This window comes from Chrysemys picta, unplaced genomic scaffold (assembly GCF_011386835.1).
Source record: "Chrysemys picta bellii isolate R12L10 unplaced genomic scaffold, ASM1138683v2 scaf3551, whole genome shotgun sequence".
Lineage (NCBI taxonomy): Eukaryota > Metazoa > Chordata > Testudines > Emydidae > Chrysemys > Chrysemys picta.
In genome coordinates, this window is record NW_027056252.1 from 1 (window position 1) to 5,907 (window position 5,907).

A 5,907-nucleotide genomic window follows, 5' to 3' on the forward strand; every position below is an offset into this window, starting at 1 on the left:
CTGCAGACAGTCTGGATATTTAGGTCCAAGACAGTTCTTTGTGGTCCTCAGACACTTCCACAAGCATTTCCCGCTCCTCCCACGCTGCACTGGGTGAGAAAACTACTGGGCCCATTCCCCCTAAAGCCACAATCTCCAGATTTCCCCTTGACAATTATTTCACCAGGCAGCCTCCATACAAAATCAGGAGGAATAAAATGATGAAGGGGGGTAAGGAATTAATTGACAAGTATTCCTAAATCAATGTGACAAGGTATACTGCCTGGAATGACTTAGTCCAAAACAGCCCCAGACACTCCCTTTCGGATCTTACCACCAGTAGCATGTCAGATCTCCAAGAGTCCAAAAAGTGAGTAGAAAGCAGGAGACTTGGCTGCAGAATTCCAGGCAGGTTGGAAGCGCTGTTTGAAGGTCCGGAATTCTGGACATAGTGTCATGGGGGTGCCATAAATAGTAGCAGATGAAACCTGTACCCTGTTTACAGGGTGCTCATTCAGGGCAGTGGCTGTATTTGGCCAAGTGCCAAGAGACTAGAGTGCAAAGACCGGATCCCTGATTACAGGGCAGTCTTTGGCAGCAGGCTGTGAAGACAGCACGAGGCCAAGAGACCCAGAGGGCCTCGGAGACGCACACCCTAGTTACAGGGAGGTCAAGCTGCCCACGTAACGGAAATGATTCTAATTACCCAGATTTCAAAAGCTAGATGCAACCTGTACCCTGATTACAGGGTGGTCGCTGGCATTAGCCGAAGAGGAGAGACCATAACCTGAATTACAGGAAGGTCAAGCTGTCAAAGTACCAAAGAACTCGATATGTCCCATCCTAGAGAGGCTTGTGACATGGACCCTAATTACAGGGATGTCACGCTGACTAATGGGGCAGAGCACGGCGTAAAGCCAAATGAGCAAGAGGGCAGAGACCCAGACCCCAGTTACAGGGCGGTCACATTGCTCAGTTGAACAAAGAGCTCAATGCCCCTCCAAAGACAGGGGGAGGTGACTTGCACCCTGATTACAGGGCAGTCACACTCATCAACCCTATAACGGAGACCCAAAGGGCCTCGGAGACGCAAACCCTAGTTACAGGGAGGTTAAGCTGCCCATGTTACGGACATGATTCGAATCCCCCAGATTTCAAAAGCGAGATGCAACCTGTACCCTGATTACAGGGTGGTCGCTGGCATTAGCCAAATAGGGGAGACCATAACCTGAATTACAGGAAGGTCAAGCTGTCAAAGTACCAAAGAGCTCGATATGTCCCATCCTAGAGAGTCTTGTGACATAGACCCTAATTACAGGGTTGTCACGCTGACTAATGGGGCAGAGCACGGCGTAAAGCCAAATGAGCAAGAGGGCCGAGACCCGGACCCCAGATACAGGGCGGTCACATTGCTCAGTTTAACAAAGAGCTCAATGCCCCTCCAAAGACAGAGGGAAGTGACTTGCACCCTGATGACACTGCAGTCACCCTCAATAGCCAGATAACGGAGCAGAATGTCAAAACGACACAATAGCACAGACCGGGACCCAGCTTACAGGGCGGTCACGCTGCTCAAGATATTAGGAGGCTCGAGATTCCCCTACAGTCTAATTACATGACCTGAGGCCTGATTTGAGGTTGGTTACTGTGCCCAGAGTTCCTTTCCTTTTCCTCCATCTTCTTTTCTCCTCTGTGTGTGGCATTCCTGACACTTCCTTCTTCTCCACTTGCGCTTCATGATGTCTGAAACAGAGAGAGAGAGCACAAGGCGTGTGTAAGTGAGAACCGACAATGCCATGTCCCGTACGCAAACTCAGTGTAATCTACTGATACACTGTTCCTTTCCGCATCTGCAGACAGTCTGGATATTTAGGTCCAAGACAGTTGTTTGTGGTCCTCAGATACTTCCACAAGCATTTCCCGCTCCTCCCACGCTGCACTGGGTGAGAAAACTACTGGGCCCATTCCCCCTAAAGCCACAATCTCCAGATTTCCCCTTGACAATTATTTCACCAGGCAGCCTCCATACAAAATCAGGAGGAATAAAATGATGAAGGGGGGTAAGGAATTAATTGACAAGTATTCCTAAATCAATGTGACAAGGTATACTGCCTGGAATGACTTAGTCCAAAACAGCCCCAGACACTCCCTTTCGGATCTTACCACCAGTAGCATGTCAGATCTCCAAGAGTCCAAAAAGTGAGTAGAAAGCAGGAGACTTGGCTGCAGAATTCCAGGCAAGCTGGAAGCGCTGTTTGAAGGTCCGGAATTCTGGACACAGTGTCATGGGGGTGCCATAAATAGTAGCAGATGAAACCTGTACCCTGTTTACAGGGTGCTCATTCAGGGCAGTGGCTGTATTTGGCCAAGTGCCAAGAGACTAGAGTGCAAAGACCGGATCCCTGATTACAGGGCGGTCGTTGGCAGCAGGCTGTGAAGACAGCACGAGGCCAAGAGACCCAGAGGGCCTCGGAGACGCACACCCTAGTTACAGGGAGGTCAAGCTGCCCACGTAACGGAAATGATTCTAATTACCCAGATTTCAAAAGCTAGATGCAACCTGTACCCTGATTACAGGGTGGTCGCTGGCATTAGCCGAAGAGGAGAGACCATAACCTGAATTACAGGAAGGTCAAGCTGTCAAAGTACCAAAGAACTCGATATGTCCCATCCTAGAGAGGCTTGTGACATGGACCCTAATTACAGGGATGTCACGCTGACTAATGGGGCAGAGCACGGCGTAAAGCCAAATGAGCAAGAGGGCAGAGACCCAGACCCCAGTTACAGGGCGGTCACATTGCTCAGTTTAACAAAGAGCTCAATGCCCCTCCAAAGACAGGGGGAGGTGACTTGCACCCTGATTACAGGGCAGTCACACTCATCAACCCTATAACGGAGACCCAAAGGGCCTCGGAGACGCAAACCCTAGTTACAGGGAGGTTAAGCTGCCCATGTTACGGACATGATTCGAATCCCCCAGATTTCAAAAGCGAGATGCAACCTGTACCCTGATTACAGGGTGGTCGCTGGCATTAGCCAAATAGGGGAGACCATAACCTGAATTACAGGAAGGTCAAGCTGTCAAAGTACCAAAGAGCTCGATATGTCCCATCCTAGAGAGTCTTGTGACATAGACCCTAATTACAGGGTTGTCACGCTGACTAATGGGGCAGAGCACGGCGTAAAGCCAAATGAGCAAGAGGGCCGAGACCCGGACCCCAGATACAGGGCGGTCACATTGCTCAGTTTAACAAAGAGCTCAATGCCCCTCCAAAGACAGAGGGAGGTGACTTGCACCCTGATTACATGGCAGTCACCCTCAATAGCCAGATAACGGAGCAGAATGTCAAAACGACACAATAGCACAGACCGGGACCCAGCTTACAGGCCGGTCACGCTGCTCAAGATATTAAGAGGCTCGAGATTCCCCTACAGTCTAATTACATGACCTGAGGCCTGATTTGAGGTTGGTTACTGTGCCCAGAGTTCCTTTCCTTTTCCTCCATCTTCTTTTCTCCTCTGTGTGTGGCATTCCTGACACTTCCTTCTTCTCCACTTGCGCTTCATGATGTCTGAAACAGAGAGAGAGAGCACAAGGCGTGTGTAAGTGAGAACCGACAATGCCATGTCCCGTACGCAAACTCAGTGTAATCTACTGATACACTGTTCCTTTCCGCATCTGCAGACAGTCTGGATATTTAGGTCCAAGACAGTTGTTTGTGGTCCTCAGATACTTCCACAAGCATTTCCCGCTCCTCCCACGCTGCACTGGGTGAGAAAACTACTGGGCCCATTCCCCCTAAAGCCACAATCTCCAGATTTCCCCTTGACAATTATTTCACCAGGCAGCCTCCATACAAAATCAGGAGGAATAAAATGATGAAGGGGGGTAAGGAATTAATTGACAAGTATTCCTAAATCAATGTGACAAGGTATACTGCCTGGAATGACTTAGTCCAAAACAGCCCCAGACACTCCCTTTCGGATCTTACCACCAGTAGCATGTCAGATCTCCAAGAGTCCAAAAAGTGAGTAGAAAGCAGGAGACTTGGCTGCAGAATTCCAGGCAAGCTGGAAGCGCTGTTTGAAGGTCCGGAATTCTGGACACAGTGTCATGGGGGTGCCATAAATAGTAGCAGATGAAACCTGTACCCTGTTTACAGGGTGCTCATTCAGGGCAGTGGCTGTATTTGGCCAAGTGCCAAGAGACTAGAGTGCAAAGACCGGATCCCTGATTACAGGGCGGTCGTTGGCAGCAGGCTGTGAAGACAGCACGAGGCCAAGAGACCCAGAGGGCCTCGGAGACGCACACCCTAGTTACAGGGAGGTCAAGCTGCCCACGTAACGGAAATGATTCTAATTACCCAGATTTCAAAAGCTAGATGCAACCTGTACCCTGATTACAGGGTGGTCGCTGGCATTAGCCGAAGAGGAGAGACCATAACCTGAATTACAGGAAGGTCAAGCTGTCAAAGTACCAAAGAACTCGATATGTGCCATCCTAGAGAGGCTTGTGACATGGACCCTAATTACAGGGATGTCACGCTGACTAATGGGGCAGAGCACGGCGTAAAGCCAAATGAGCAAGAGGGCAGAGACCCAGACCCCAGTTACAGGGCGGTCACATTGCTCAGTTTAACAAAGAGCTCAATGCCCCTCCAAAGACAGGGGGAGGTGACTTGCACCCTGATTACAGGGCAGTCACACTCATCAACCCTATAACGGAGACCCAAAGGGCCTCGGAGACGCAAACCCTAGTTACAGGGAGGTTAAGCTGCCCATGTTACGGACATGATTCGAATCCCCCAGATTTCAAAAGCGAGATGCAACCTGTACCCTGATTACAGGGTGGTCGCTGGCATTAGCCAAATAGGGGAGACCATAACCTGAATTACAGGAAGGTCAAGCTGTCAAAGTACCAAAGAGCTCGATATGTCCCATCCTAGAGAGTCTTGTGACATAGACCCTAATTACAGGGTTGTCACGCTGACTAATGGGGCAGAGCACGGCGTAAAGCCAAATGAGCAAGAGGGCCGAGACCCGGACCCCAGATACAGGGCGGTCACATTGCTCAGTTTAACAACGAGCTCAATGCCCCTCCAAAGACAGAGGGAGGTGACTTGCACCCTGATTACAGGGCAGTCACCCTCAATAGCCAGATAACGGAGCAGAATGTCAAAACGACACAATAGCACAGACCGGGACCCAGCTTACAGGCCGGTCACGCTGCTCAAGATATTAAGAGGCTCGAGATTCCCCTACAGTCTAATTACATGACCTGAGGCCTGATTTGAGGTTGGTTACTGTGCCCAGAGTTCCTTTCCTTTTCCTCCATCTTCTTTTCTCCTCTGTGTGTGGCATTCCTGACACTTCCTTCTTCTCCACTTGTGCTTCATGATGTCTGAAACAGAGAGAGAGAGCACAAGGCGTGTGTAAGTGAGAACCGACAATGCCATGTCCCGTACGGAAACTCAGTGTAATCTACTGATACACTGTTCCTTTCCGCATCTGCAGACAGTCTGGATATTTAGGTCCAAGACAGTTCTTTGTGGTCCTCAGACACTTCCACAAGCATTTCCCGCTCCTCCCACGCTGCACTGGGTGAGAAAACTACTGGGCCCATTCCCCCTAAAGCCACAATCTCCAGATTTCCCCTTGACAATTATTTCACCAGGCAGCCTCCATACAAAATCAGGAGGAATAAAATGATGAAGGGGGGTAAGGAATTAATTGACAAGTATTCCTAAATCAATGTGACAAGGTATACTGCCTGGAATGACTTAGTCCAAAACAGCCCCAGACACTCCCTTTCGGATCTTACCACCAGTAGCATGTCAGATCTCCAAGAGTCCAAAAAGTGAGTAGAAAGCAGGAGACTTGGCTGCAGAATTCCAGGCAGGTTGGAAGCGCTGTTTGAAGGTCCGGAAT

General features: G+C 49.7%; 1 long non-coding RNA gene across 1 annotated transcript; it reads right to left on the reverse strand.

Moving 5' to 3' along the window:
* Positions 1-319: 319 nt before the first annotated feature.
* Positions 320-5,907, reverse strand: LOC135980481 (uncharacterized). Its single transcript, XR_010597532.1, has 4 exons — positions 5,801-5,907; positions 3,972-5,380; positions 2,143-3,551; positions 320-1,722 (listed from the first exon to the last, which is right to left on the reverse strand). It is a non-coding gene; the product is annotated as an uncharacterized LOC135980481 (long non-coding RNA).